This window comes from Sarcophilus harrisii, chromosome 1 (assembly GCF_902635505.1).
Source record: "Sarcophilus harrisii chromosome 1, mSarHar1.11, whole genome shotgun sequence".
Classification (NCBI taxonomy): Eukaryota; Metazoa; Chordata; class Mammalia; order Dasyuromorphia; family Dasyuridae; genus Sarcophilus; species Sarcophilus harrisii.
Genome location: NC_045426.1, coordinates 283,197,278 through 283,212,264, shown reverse-complemented (window position 1 = coordinate 283,212,264; position 14,987 = coordinate 283,197,278). Strand labels below are relative to the sequence as shown.

Below are 14,987 nucleotides of genomic sequence, written 5' to 3'. Positions count from 1 at the left end.
TCACCTGAAAGAATAAAAGTACAAGAATTACAAGGGAATTAATGAAAATAAAAAGCAGATAAAGGTGGCCTAGCTATAAAGCAGTGGTCATCAAAGTCATTTGCCTGGCTAAGAAATAGAGTAGGTGGAATAGGTTAGACTCACAATATTAGTGAAATTAGTGTAGCAGAAACTAGGCATTTACTCACACTGTATAAATAACATTCTGTATACCAAGATAAGGTACCCATTTCTATGAGTTCCTAATTTGGACATTAAGGATGATACTATAAGTAAATTAGGAGAAAGAGGGATTTTCTTATCTCTCAGATCTGTGAAGAAGTAAGGAATTTTGGGCCAAAGAAGAACTAGAGAACATTATGAAATGCAAAATGGACAACTTTGATTGCATTAAATGAATAGGTTTTTGTACAAGCAAAACCAATACAGTCAAGATTAGAAGTGTATCAGAAACCTGGGGGAAAATTTTACATCCAAAAGTTCTGATAAAGGCCTCATTTCTAAAATATATAGAGAATTGACTCAAGTTTCTAAGAGTACAAACCATTCCTGATAAATGTTTAATTTATTGATAAGTGATCAATTGATAAAATTATTCAGATAAAGAAATTAAAGCCATTTCTAGTCATATAAAAACACTCTAAATTATTAGAGAAATGCAGATTAAGGTAACTCCTGTACTACTACACACACATTTTAGATTGGCTAAGATGACAGCAAAAAAAGATAAATGTTGGAGGGGATATGGGAAAACTGGGACACTAATAAATTGTTTATTGTAGTTGTGAAATGATGCATTCAGGAGAGCAATTTGTAAATATGTCCAAAAGGCTATCAAACTGTGCATATCTTTTGATCCAGCAGTGTCTCTACTGGTTCTGTATCTGAAAGAGATCATAAAAAAGAAAAGGACCCACATGTACAAAAAATTTTTGTATCAGCCCTTTTTATAGTGGCAAGATACTGGAAATTGAGTGATTGCTCCTCAGTTGTAGAATGGCTGAATAAATTCTGGTATATGAATGTAATGAAATATTATTTTTCTATAAGAAATGATCAGCAGGATGATTTCAGAAAAGTCTGGATATGCTTAGATTAACTAAAGCTAAATGAAGTGAATAGAGCAAAGAGAATATTGTACACAGTGACAACATGATTATGTGATGATTAACTTGATAGATTTAGCTCTTTTCAGCAATGAGGTGAATTCAGGCCACTTCCAATAGACTTGGGATGGAGAGAGACATCTGCATCCAGAAAGAGGGACTATGGGAACTGAATATGGATCAAAACAAAGTATTTTCACCTTTTTTGTTGCTATTTACTTGCATTTTTTCCCTCACTTTTCCCATTTGGATCTGATTTTTCTTCTACAGCATGATAAATATAGAAATAGGTATAGAAAAATTGCACATGTTTAACACATATTGGATTTCTTGCCTTCTAAGAATAGGTTTGGAGAAATGGAGGAAGAACAATTTGAAAAAAAAAAAGATTTGGAAAGTGAATGTTGAAAGTTATCTTTTCTTTGCAGATGATATGATGGTATACTTAGAGAACCCTAGAGATTCTACGAAAAAGCTATTAGAAATAATCCATATGGCTTAGCTGTACCAGATCTAAAATTATATTATAGAGCAGCAGTTACCAAAACTATTTGGTATTGGCTAAGGAATAGATTAGTTGATCAGTGGAATAGATTAGGTTCAAGGGATAAAACAGTCAACAAATATAGCAACCTAGTCTTTGACAAACCCAAAGATCCCAGCTTTTGGGATAAGAACTTACTGTTTGATAAAAATTGCTGGGAAAATTGGAAACTAATATGGCAGAAACTAGGCATTGATCCATAATTAACACCATACACCAAGATAAGGTCAAAATGGGTTCATGACCTAGGCATAAAGAATGAAATTATTAATAAATTAGAGGAACACAGGATAGTTTACCTCTCAGGCCTGTGGAAGGGGAAGGACTTTACGACCAAAGCAGAACTAGAGATCATTACTGATCACAAAATAGAAAATTTCGATTATACCAAACTGAAAAGTTTTTGTACAAACAAAACTAATGCAGACAAGGTTAGAAGGGAAGCAATAAACTGGGAAAATATTTTTACAGTCAAAGGTTCTGATAAAGGCCTCATTTCCAAAATATATAGAGAATTAACTCTAATTTATAAAAAATCAAGCCATTCTCCAATTGAAAAATGGTCAAAGGATATGAACAGACAACAGATGAAGAAATTGAAACTATTTCTAGTCATATGAAAAGATGCTCAAGTCATTATTAATCAGAGAAATGCAAATTAAGACAACTCTAAGATACACTCACACCTGTCAGATTGGCTAAGATGACAGGAAAAATAATGATGATTGTTGGAGGGGATGCGGGAAAACTGGGACATTGATGCATTGTTGGTGGAGTTGTGAATGAATCCAACCATTTTGGAGAGTAGTTTGGAACTATGCTCAAAAAGTTATCAAACTGTCATACACTTTGATCCAGCAGTGTTACTACTGGGATTATATCCCAAAGAGATTATAAAGAAGGGAAAGGGACCTGTATGTGCACGAATGTTTGTGGCAGTCCTTTTTGTAGTGGCTAAAAACTGGAAACTGAATGGATGTCCATCAGTTGGAGAATGGCTGAATAAATTGTGGTATATGAATATTATGGAATATTATTGTTCTGTAAGAAATGACCAACAGGATGATTTCAGAAAGGCCTGGAGAGACTTACACGAACTGATGCTGAGGAAATGAGCAGGACCAGGGAGATCATTATATACTTCAACAACAATACTAGATGATGACCAGTTCTGATGGATCAGGCCATCCTCAGCAACGAGATCAACCAAATCATTTCTAATGGAGCAGTAATGAACTGAACTAGCTATGCCCAGAAAAAGAACTCTGGGAGATGACTAAAAACCATTACATTGAATTCCCAATCCCTATATTTATGCACACCTGCATTTTTGATTTCCTTCACAAGCTAATTGTACAATAATTCAGAGTCTGATTCTTTTTGTACAGCAAAATAATGTTTTGGTCATGTATACTTATTGTGTATCTAAGTTATATTTTAATATATTTAACATCTACTGGTCATCCTGCCATTTGGGGGAGGGGGGGGGGGGGGTAAGAGGTGAAAAATTGGAACAAGAGGTTTGGCAATTGTTAATGCTGTAAAGTTACCCATGCATATATCCTGTAAATAAAAGGCTATTAAATAAAAAAATAAAGAGAGAAAAAAAAAGAAATAATCCATAACTTTAGCAAAGTTGCAGGTTATAAAATAAATCCCCATAAATCCTCAGTATTTTTATACACCACCAACAAAATCCAACAACAAGAGATACAAAGAGAAATTCCATTCAGAATAACTGTCGAGAGCATAAAATATTTGGGAATATATCTACCAAAGGAAAGTCAGGAATTATATAAGCTAAACTACAAAAAACTTTCCACACAAATAAAGTCAGACTTAAACAATTGGCAAAATATCAAGTGCTCCTGGATAAGTCGAGTGAATATAATAAAGATGACAATACTCCCTAAACTAATCTATTTATATAGTGCTATACCAATCAGACTTCCAAGAAAATATTTTAATGATCTAGAAAAAATAACAACAAAATTCATATGGAATAATAAAAGGTCAAGAATCTCAAAAGAATTAATGAAAAAAAAAAATCAAATGAAGGTGGCCTAGCTGTACCTGATCTAAAACTATATTATAAAGCAGCAGTCACCAAAACCACCAAAACCAATTAGTTGATCAGTGGAACAGGTTAGGTTCACAAGACAGAATAGTCAACTTATAGCAATTTAGTGTTTGACAAACCCAAAGATCCTAACTTTTGGGATAAGAATTCATTATTTGACAAAAACTGCTGGGATAATTGGAAATTAGTATGGCAGAAATTAGGCATGGACCCACACTTAACACCGTATACCAAGATAAGATCAAAATGCGTCTATGATTTAGACATAAAGAACGAGATTATAAACAAATTGGAGGAACATAGGGTAGTTTATCTCTCAGACTTGTGGAGGAGGAAGAAATTTGTGACTAAAGATAAACTAGAGACCATTATTAATCACAAAATAGAAAATTTTGATTACATCAAATTAAAAAGCTTCTGTACAAACAAAACTAATGTAAACAAGATTAGAAGGGAAGCAACCAACTGGGAAAACATCTTCACAGTTAAAGGTTCTGATAAAGGTCTCATTTCCAAAATATATAGAGAAATGATTCTAATTTATAAGAAACCAAGCCACTCTCCAATTGATAAATGGTCAAAGGATATGAACAGACAGTTTTCAGATGATGAAATTGAAATTATTACCACTCATATGAAAGAGTGTTCCAAATCATTATTAATCAGAGAAATGCAAATTAAGACAACTCTGAGATACCACTACACACCTGTGATTGGCTAAGATGACAGGAAAAAATAATGATGATTGTTGGAGGGATGGGAAAACTGGGACACTGATACATTGTTGTGGAGCTGTGAACGAATCCAACCATTCTGAGAGCAATCTGGAGTTATGCCCAAAAAGTTATCAAACTGTGCATACCCTTTGATCCAGCAGTGTTTCTACTGGGCTTATACCCAAGGAGATACTAAAGAAGGGAAAGGGACCAGTATGTGCCAAAATGTTTGTGGCAGCCCTGTTTGTAGTGGCTAGAAGCTGGAAACTGAGTGGATGGCCATCAATTGGAGAATGGTTGGGTAAATCGTGGTATATGAATGTTATGGAATATTATTGTTCTGTAAGAAATGACCAGCAGGATGAATACAGAGAGGCTTGGAGAGAATTACATGAACTGATGTTAAGTGAAATGAGCAGAACCAAGAGATCATTATACACTTCAACAATGATACTGTATGAAGATGTAATCTGATGGACGTGGATTTCTTTGACAAAGAGACCTAATTCAGTTTCAATTGATCAATGATGGACAGAAGCAGCTACACCCAAAGAAAGAACACTGGGAAATGAATGTAAACTGTTTGATTTTTTTTTCCCTGGGTTATTTTTACCTTCTGAATCCAATTCTCCCTGTGCAACAAAACTGTTTGAATCTGCACACATACATTGTATCTAGGATATACTAGGATATATTCAACATATATATAGGATTGCTTGCCATCTAGGGGAGGGGGTGGAGGGTAGGAGGGAAAAATCGGAACAGAAGTGAGTGCAAGGGATAATGCTGTAAAAAATTACCCTGCCATGGATTCTGTCAATAAAAAAGTTACTATAATAAAAAATATATATATTATGTCATATACTATCCCAGGAGAGCACAAGTTCTGGTAGCTCTAAAAAGATGACAAAGCTTAGATCACAGATCATGTCTCAGTTAGCTAGGACCAGTCTAGCTAATTAAACTCATCAGTACAAGGCTGGCCACCTTCTAGGGATGATGGGGATGGTTGTGTGTGGCAATGCATGAAACATGTGAGGGTTGGGATCTGGGCTGACAACAGGACACACATGTTAACACCAGCTTTGAAAGCTTTCAAGACTCCATGGATACTGTAAATGTATCTTTAAGAGGGAAAAGAATCTCTGTGATCTGAAAGTTATCCTGAGAAAAAAGACAGTGTTAACTCTTATGTTTGAGACTAAGATGGTACAATTTTTAATGTCATTCTTGTGAGAGAAATGGGACCAAAAGAGTTAATTATCATGGTGAGGAGTGTATAAAAAGTACCCAAAAGTTAACTGTATTTTATAAGAGAACCTGAAGAAAATTATTGAAGTGAATCCCTTAGGAACTTGAATTACTAACCCAGAAAAAACAATTTCCAGAGCTCAGGGGGATATAGCCTAAGTATTGGTGAGAAGGTTTTTTTTTTTTTTCCCTCTCTCTCTCTCTCTCTCTCTCTCTCTCTCTCTCTTTTTTTTTTTGCTTAAAATAGAACTTATTTAACATTTTCTCAAATCCCCAATTTGGAAGCCAACATTATCTGAACATTCTGCCCTTACCATGGAGCTCTTGAGTTAACAGGTGATTAGAAATATATCATTAAAATTTGCATTGCAAATTGACTCTCAGAACCCAGAAAGTCATCTGCCATGGAAACAGAACACTTCCTTTTGCTTATATGAACTAGAGAAAGAAGGCAGCAAAACATCAAAGGCGAGCTTTCTCCACTTGGAAACCTGCAGAGTTTCTTAACCACCGGCCCTAGCCAAGGATGGCGACATATTTGCTTTGCCCCTTTTGTTCTTCTGAGAACCAGGTTTTGAGGCTAAAAGTTCACCACCACCAAAAGCAAGATTAACACCTTCAGGGAGGACAAGATAAGCAATCGCACATACTAGGTGGCCTAAAAGCCGAATTACTTTTTGACTTCAAACCCCAAATTTCATGTCTTGTTCCCAGCTTGAGATGGTTTACTCACATACCTCCTGCTGATAGGTGGTTATCTATTGTCCTAGATTGGGGCAGAATGTTCTAGGTTGAAAACTTATTTTGATGTCCATCAGTTGGAGAATGGCTGAATAAATTGTGGTATATGAATATTATGGAATATTACTGTTCTGTAAGAAATGACCAACAGGATGATTTCAGAAAGGCCTGGAGAGACTTACACGAACTGATGCTGAGTGAAATGAGCAGGACCAGGAGATCATTATATACTTCAACAACAATACTATATGATGACCAGTTCTGATGGACCTGGCCATCCTCAGCAACGAGATCAACCAAATCATTTCTAATGGAGCAGTAATGAACTGAACCAGCTACGCCCAGAGAAAGAACTCTGGGAGATGACTAAAAACCATTACATTGAATTCCCAATCCCTATATTTATGCACACCTGCATTTTTGATTTCCTTCACAAGCTAATTGTACAATATTTCAGTGTCTGATTCTTTTTATACAGCAAAATAATATTTTGGTCATGTATACTTATTGTGTATCTAATTTATATTTTAATGTATTTAACATCTACTGGTCATCCTGCCATCTAGGGGAGGGGGTGGGGGGTAAGAGGTGAAAAATTGGAACAAGAGGTTTGGCAATTGTTAACGCTGTAAAGTTACCCATGCATATAACCTGTAAATAAAAGGCTATTAAATAAAAAAAAAAAAGTCAAAAAAAAAAAAAAAAGAAAACATTTTGGAAGTAAAAGTCTTTGTGAGATTCCTTTAAAAAAAAGAAAAAGAAAGTTATCTTTATATGTATTTTGAAAATAAAAAGCTATTATTTAATTTAAAAAATGTATAACTCAAGAGGAAAGATGGCAAAGTAGTTTGGTAAATTTCAAGCTCTCCAGATTCCCTCCACAAGTAGAACTAATTTGCACATTAGGGTGAACATAAATTGCTGAAAAATCAAGAAAGCTTGGGGCAGAATAAAGGTCCTTTTGTTACAACCCAGAAAGATTTAAAGAAAGACCTTAGACTGGGATTTAAGCCGTGTGAAATTCAAATACCTCCAGGTTAGCTCCACAGAAATATCAAGTGAGGATCCCTGGGGCTAGCTGTGTTTGGCTGGAGCCTTAGCAAGAACCACAGAAACTTTCATTTCCCAGTTTGAGGAGTATGGATTTTCAATTTAGGAAGACTAAAGGAACCTCAGATGATTGGGAATACCAGGCCTGGATGTGTTGCAGACAGGCGGCCCTGGGTGAGAAGGAACCAGTATGCCAGTTGAGTGCAGGGGCAGTGGGGTAAGGACACTGATGGCTGGAGACATGTGCAGGAGGATGAAGCTCTTTGTTTGGGGTTCCAGATCAGAAAGGAAAGCAAAAATGAAGCTTGAGGTACCATTCCTCCACCCCACAATTAGAGTTGCTTGTACTAATAATACTTCTTATTTTTAAAAAAAGCCCTAAAGAATGAACTCAATAATAAAAACTTACTATGGGATCAAAGAAGACTGGGATTGATCTTCAGAGGAAGATACTGAAGTAAAAAAAAAAGTTCTACTCCAAAGAGTAATAATTAGTGAAGTGGCTTCTTGCCCAGAGAGAATTTATAGAACAACTCAATAGAGAATTTAAAACTCAAATGAGAGACATTGAAGAAAAAAAAATCCAAGAAAAACAAAAAAAATGAAAAAAGTCAATCAACTAGAAAAACAGACAACAGTCTCAAAGATGAAAACAACTCTTTACAAATTAGAATTGGACAAGGAGAAGTCAGGGAAGCTATGAGACATCAAGAAATAACAAAACAAATTATAAAGAACGAGAAAATAGAACAGAATGTTGTTGGAATCTTTACAAAGTGTTAAGATATTGGAATTGATAGAGACAATAATTATCTAATTTGGCATGGTCTGGCATATGATTGATTTGATCTTAGAAGGAGTTATTTTGGGCCAGAACTTGAAACAAGATACTAAGTGGAACTGATGGAAACAATGCTTGTGTTCACACCTTTAGAGAGCTCATAAGTATCTAAGTACTCAATGGAGTTCACACGTTTGAGAGATTTCAGGCTTAGTATGAGATAACTGAATTCACACCTCCCTTAGGGCCAGAGAGCACTCTGAGAGATAACCCAGAATCCTTCTCCCTCCAGAAGGCAGAATTAACCTTTGGGAGATCACATATATAGGGAGCTCTTGGAGCTTGAGTTTAGTTTTTCTTGTGGGAGTGACTTGAGTTAGTTACTTGAGGAATTACTAGAAACTCTGGGAGCTCGAGAGAGTTTTACTTGGAGTCGGAGAGAGCTCTTGAAGCCCACAAGCTCTACCTTCGAGGCAAGAGATTCTTTGCATCTTCCAACTTAATACTGGCTGGAGGCTGAAGAAAGCCGAGGCAGAAGCTGCAAGATCTCTTGGAGCCAGGCAGAGAGATAGGCCACTGAGCTAGCTGGGCTATATTGAAGGACACAATAAAAGTTCTGAACTTTTATCAGCTGGCTGTGATTTTAGAGTAATTATTGATTGTAACTGAAACTAAGGCTGCCTCCAGAAAACCTTCACAGAATGTGAAACATCTTATAAGAGAAATGATGGGTCTAGAGAACAGATCAATAAAAGAAAATATAAGAATAATTGGACTGCCAGAAAGTTGTGACCAAAAAATGAAGCTTGATACAATAATGCAAGAAATAATCTAAAAAAATTGTTCTGGAGTGATAGAATATGAGGGGAAAGTAGAAATTAAAAAAAAAAAAAACAACTACCCGTCATTACCTCAGATCCTTTGTGGAAAACACATAGGAATATTACTACCAAATTTCAAAACTCCTATATCAAAGAGAAACAAGAAAAAACAATTCAAATACACTGGAGTTACAATTAGAACTTAGAAGCAGCCACAATAAAAGACCACAAGCCCTATAATCATATATGTCAACAATCAAAAGAACTAAGCTTATGACTTAAAATATCATATCCAGCAAAAATATCTATAAGATTGAATGAGAAAAAATGAACATCCAATGAACTTGCAGATTTTTGGAACTTTCTTTCAACAAAACCTGAACTTCATAAAAACTTTACATATATATAAACTAATATCAAAGATCATTTTCATAGAATTTACCATGAACAAATTGTTTATGTTTTTTTTACATGCAAGATGTATATAATACGTTGTAGATTGACATTAACAATAAGGTAACTCAAAATAAAGATTGGGGCAGAGTTAAGATAAGGATAGTAATCATGTAAAATCATGTTATCCAAATGTGGTGTAGACAGAATAGGCATAGAAGCATTAGAGGGGGAAAGAGGGCTTGTAGTTTTGAAAACCTACTCATATTGGGAATGAGTTCAATAGACAACACTACATATACACCATGAAGGGTGTAGCACCCTCCAAAATATGTGAAAAAAAAAAACCGAGGGAGGAGGGAGCGTTGGATGGGGAAGCACAGGTTCTGGAAGAAGACAAGGGAGTCGAGCAACGAGATGGCACAGGGGATAAAGCACCAGTCCTGAAATCAGGAGGATCTGAGTTCAAATTTGATCTCAGACATTTAACACTTCCTAGTTCTAGCTGTGTGACCCTGGGCAAGTCACTTAATCACAATTGCCTCAGCCAAAACACACACACACACACACACACACACACACACACACACACCAAAAAAAAAAAAAAAACACAAAGAAAAAAAGACAAAGGAGGGATCCATGAGTAGGGAGAGGTTAAGTTAAGGGACAAGGCAATTTGGGGGTAAGGTAGAGGTAAGACAAGTTAAGGAGCAGAATTAAAACAAAGAATAGAATTAAAGCAAAGAGTTATCAGGCATGGGAAAGACATTTGTGTGTATATGTATGTGTATGTATATATCTACATATGTATATATAAATATATCCTTCTTAACTAAATGACTTAACTTGGGGGTGGAGGGGATGAAAGGGAAAAAAAGAATAAAGTAAAAGATGCATAGCAGAGAACAAAAGAACAATTTACAAGTAAAGAAAAGATGTACACTCACAAATACAATTTTTTCTACACACACACCCCCCCCACCCAACACCCTATCCTTGTACCCCCTCTCCCCTCAACCCCACACACATGCTTTCTTGAACTGGTAATTTGACTTTATATATTTTGAATCCTTCCTGATATTCTACTAGGCATGTGACAATGTTCTCTTTTATTTTATTCTGTATTCCTTTTCTGTTTTTTCTTTATTCTTTTATTTTTTTTTAAATAAAAAAACAACAACCACCACCAAGTACAAAGAGTAACTGATGTGTATATAGCATTTAAACATTGATGAAACATTTCATAATTATTATCTCACTTGAAACTGATAAAGTCTTGTGAAAAAGGGACCAAGTATATCACAAATTTACAAATGAAGCAATTGAAACCAAGTTTCTTACTCATGATTACAAAGGTAGCAAATGTCATAAGCAGGATCTGAAAGTTATTTTTTCTAAATCAGTGTCCAGCACGTTGACCTCTAGATAGAGTCAGGAAGTTAGATGCCTCCATGGATAGAGTACCAAGCCTAGAATAAGGAAGACTGTGTGTGTTCAAATGTGGTCTCACATATTTATTGACTATGACTTAGCAGTCAAGCAACTTATTTAACTCTTGCTTGCCTCAGTTTCCTCATTTACAAACTGCTGATAAATAACATTTACCTCCCAACATTGTAAGGATCAAATGGCAAAACTATGTGCATGGTAACATTTCATAAAATTCATTCTTATTCTTATTATCTTTTGTTACATCTAGCTAAGTAAGACTTTGCAAAAGAACCAGTCCCCAAATAATTAAGTGGTTATGTTTCAAGTATCTGTTTGAAGTATTTATTTTAAATTGTCAAAATATCTATGATATTCATTTTTACATAGAATGGAGTGCCAGTTAAGATTATAAAAACACATGTAACTTGTTATATTATTGAAATATATTAAATATTATAAGAATTTGCTATGTAATAATTTGTATGTATTCCAATTTAGTATTCCAGAAGAACATATTCCACCTTTCCCAAGGAATTTTCCTTCCTTTTGAACTAGATGTTAAATGAAGATTAAAAAATTCCTTTTCATGGCATTAGGTTCAGCTGTCATCTCTTTATAGAATTCATTTCCTCCTTCTATTTTCCCTCTGAATCCTTCAAATTCAACTCTGATTACTCCATTAATAAGTATTCTCTTGCTCTTCATATTTCTTTGTATTTATTTATGTGCTACATTATATTGCTGAGTAGAATATAATGTCCTTGAGTATGGGACTGTTTTTATGTCCTTGTATGTCTAGTACATATAATAGTGCCTAATATAAAATATGTGTTTCATGAATATTTCTTATTGATAGCAGTTGGGAATAAGTTTCAAAACATAAACAAAAACAAAACAACAACAACAACAACCCCCAACAGTCAATTTGGCATTATGGGCTGGCTTCTATTATATTTTTCAAATCAAGTTCAGCTTCTTCTTTCTTCCCTGAAGTTTGAAGTATTGGAGCAACAATGGTCATGATAGTTTTTATTACTTTATTCTAATTACAGCCTTATTCTAGGTGTGGGGTCTTTCATACCAAAAATAAATACAAAATTGACCTAGTTACAAGAAGCATGCTATACTTCATTAAAACATAAAAGAAAAACACACACACACACATATACCCATGCTCAAACACACAAAGAAAAAAGAAACTATATATAGGTAATAAAGAGAAAGTCTATCATTTTCCTTATTCTACCTTTATTTGCTTACCTATATACATTTTTCTAATTCAGTTAATAGTAAGCCCTAACTACTTTCTTATTATATATTTTTTACTTAGGCATTGTATGTCTTCAAAATTATCAACATTTTCTCTTCCCCAATCTCTCTATTCAAAACTCCACAGTGTTCAAGAGTAGGAACCTTAAAGAAATAGCTCTTCAGTCTTTTGATAGCCACCAGAGAAGTATCACAGTTTCATTGAACAGAGCAGTTTTACGAGAGGAAGTAAAAACAGTTTATCAAAATATAATTTAGGTTAATTTCATTTTTTTAATTTGAAGAGAAGAACTAGGGAAATTTACCTCAGCCAGCTCAAAGATCAGCCATACACTTTTAAACATGGTAGATAACAGTTAAACTGAAATACTCAGGAGAAACAATAGAGGGCAAAGTAGTTAAGGTAAAAGTGCGAATAGAATTTAAAGAAAAATTCAAAGAACAGATTTGATCTTACTTTGAGTTAGTTGGAGTTCTGTTAAAACTGGTAAAAACTGGCTGAGAGTAAAAACTTAAGTTCTGGACAAAATAATTAGTGAAAAATTGGAAAAAAGGCTTCATAGTTACAGGATAAAAAACATGACAGAAGAGAAGTATTATTATTTTTCAGGGAGGGATTTGTTAACCACAGCACTTATAGCAGATGAAAAACATCTGTTATATTTTGTATGTAGCTCTCTGATTTTATAGACATTGTTAGATCCATAGAAACACTATTATAAGTGAAAGACTAAGTTGAAAGAAATTGTAGTTTAAGAGTATTGGATTATCAATTAAAATGATTTGCCTCTTAGGAAATTGACTACAAAACTTTGCATTCATACATTTTTGTATGTATAACTATCAAGTTATGTGTAATAATTATATTATTAGTTTTTTCAAATTGTATTGTTGCTTATTATCCTTTTCTCATACTTTCTCTCTTCTAGCACTGATCCATGAATTATAACAAATAAAATAAGGTAAGTAAAACTGAATGACACAGCGTCACTGTATGGAACATGCTATTCATATAGCCCTTCCCCTTTCTACCTAGAGGAATGAAATATATTTTCTAGTTTGTTGTCCAACATTGAGATTAGTCATTATAATATTAATAATATTGTTGTAAATCATTATTGGTCAGAACAATATTAAGCAAAATGTTATTATATAATTTCAGGGAAAACTTCACGTATCTCACTAACATACAGTGAAAAATAATTCAATCAACCATTTCTCTTCTGGCATATTTTCCACCATTAAAAATACACGTTTCAGTTAAGGAATTTTCCAGAGAAAACTAATGTTAAAAGCTATCTTGACCAAAGTAAAAAACGTAAATACTAATCTATTGTTTTCCATTCCTATTAGCATCACTATCTTTCCTTCAGAAAATATATCTGAAATAAAAGGATTGTTAAGAGAACTGGAAGATTTGACTAGAAACATCAAACATCTGTTTAGAAAAAGAACCAAACTTTTCAAAAGAGGAAATTAAGTGAGAAAAGTGCTTTGTAATTACACAACATATAGCTACTGAATAGCTAAATGAATAATAAAAGAAATTGTTTTTATTATCTTCTACTTTTGCCTGGGGATAGCCCTAATCAAAGGAACTAACTAATCAACCAACTTTCTTTTTCTTCCCCTTTCTCTCTCTGTCTACAACACACACACATATGCACATACACACATGCACACACACATACACACACACTGTAGTTTGCTCTGGTTATACAAGCATACATTCACTCAAATCTCCTGCCATCTTAATTTCTGTCCCAAACATTCTACTCAACTGCTGTTTATAAATAAGATCATCAGTGATATTATTTCCCAAGTTGAATATTTCTCTGTTTTCATCTTTCTAGATATTTTGTATCTTTTGACATTATGTTGCATAAAATATTTAATGTATGTATGCTTTACTTTCCTATTGTCAAAAGGAGGAAAACAGAATTTACAGTTTAATCCTATGGTATCAGAATCTATCCAAGAAATACTTATATAGTTACTGTGTACTCATTTGATACTTGCTTATATTTTGTCATAATGTGAAATGTACAAACCTTGAAGCTTGCATTCAGTTCTACTCACTTTACCTAAAACAGAGAAAAAGAATAAGAAATTTAAGTAAAAATGGCCTAAAAATAATGCCAGTAAAAGAGTAGTTTATGATCTAGTTTATGATTATATTAAGAATAGAATTATAAAAATCATCCTTGATTTAATTCAATTCAATAAGTATGTTCCAAGTAGCAATAGTATAAGGCCTTCCATGGATATTTATATGAATATATATCATGTGTGATTTATAATAAATATTAAAATGTAGTTTTGAATTGCACTTTGTAAATGACAAATTATAATATAAAATTGAGATACTGTAAAGAGGAATAGTCAGTGAAGTTAAAAATCAACCAGATTAAAATGTATAAAACATTTTTGTTTTCATATTTAATAATGAAAGCATATAATAAATGAACGGGAGTAGGCCATTTTCATCTGTCTAGGTTTATTACTTTGGGATAAATTCTAAGAACTTTGTAATTCATGTAATGTTCTTTACCTTAGTTTAAGAAAGGTGATAGAACACATTACTTATTACTGTTTCTTCCTTTCTCCTCATCCAGAATTATTTCCTCTATTATGAAAATAGTTATAATTGTTTTGTTTATGACAACTATTCTATACTTCTTACGGGAATAATAATTATGTTTCTGAATAATCAATCTGCAAGCCACTTTTCTCAAAAATCATAATCATGATAATATAGTTTTACTCAATCAATGTTTTCATGTATTGTTTTCTTTGTCCAAGTT

At 33.7% G+C, this 14,987-nt stretch overlaps 1 long non-coding RNA gene across 1 annotated transcript in view; it reads right to left on the bottom strand.

Moving 5' to 3' along the window:
* The window catches only part of LOC116420024, a 228,646-nt gene extending 214,221 nt beyond the window's left edge, over nt 1-14,425 (bottom strand). Inside the window, exon 1 of the long non-coding RNA XR_004230351.1 lies at nt 14,235-14,425. This is a non-coding gene — a long non-coding RNA (uncharacterized LOC116420024). The remainder of the gene's footprint in view (nt 1-14,234) is intronic.
* Nucleotides 14,426-14,987: the final 562 nt, after the last annotated feature.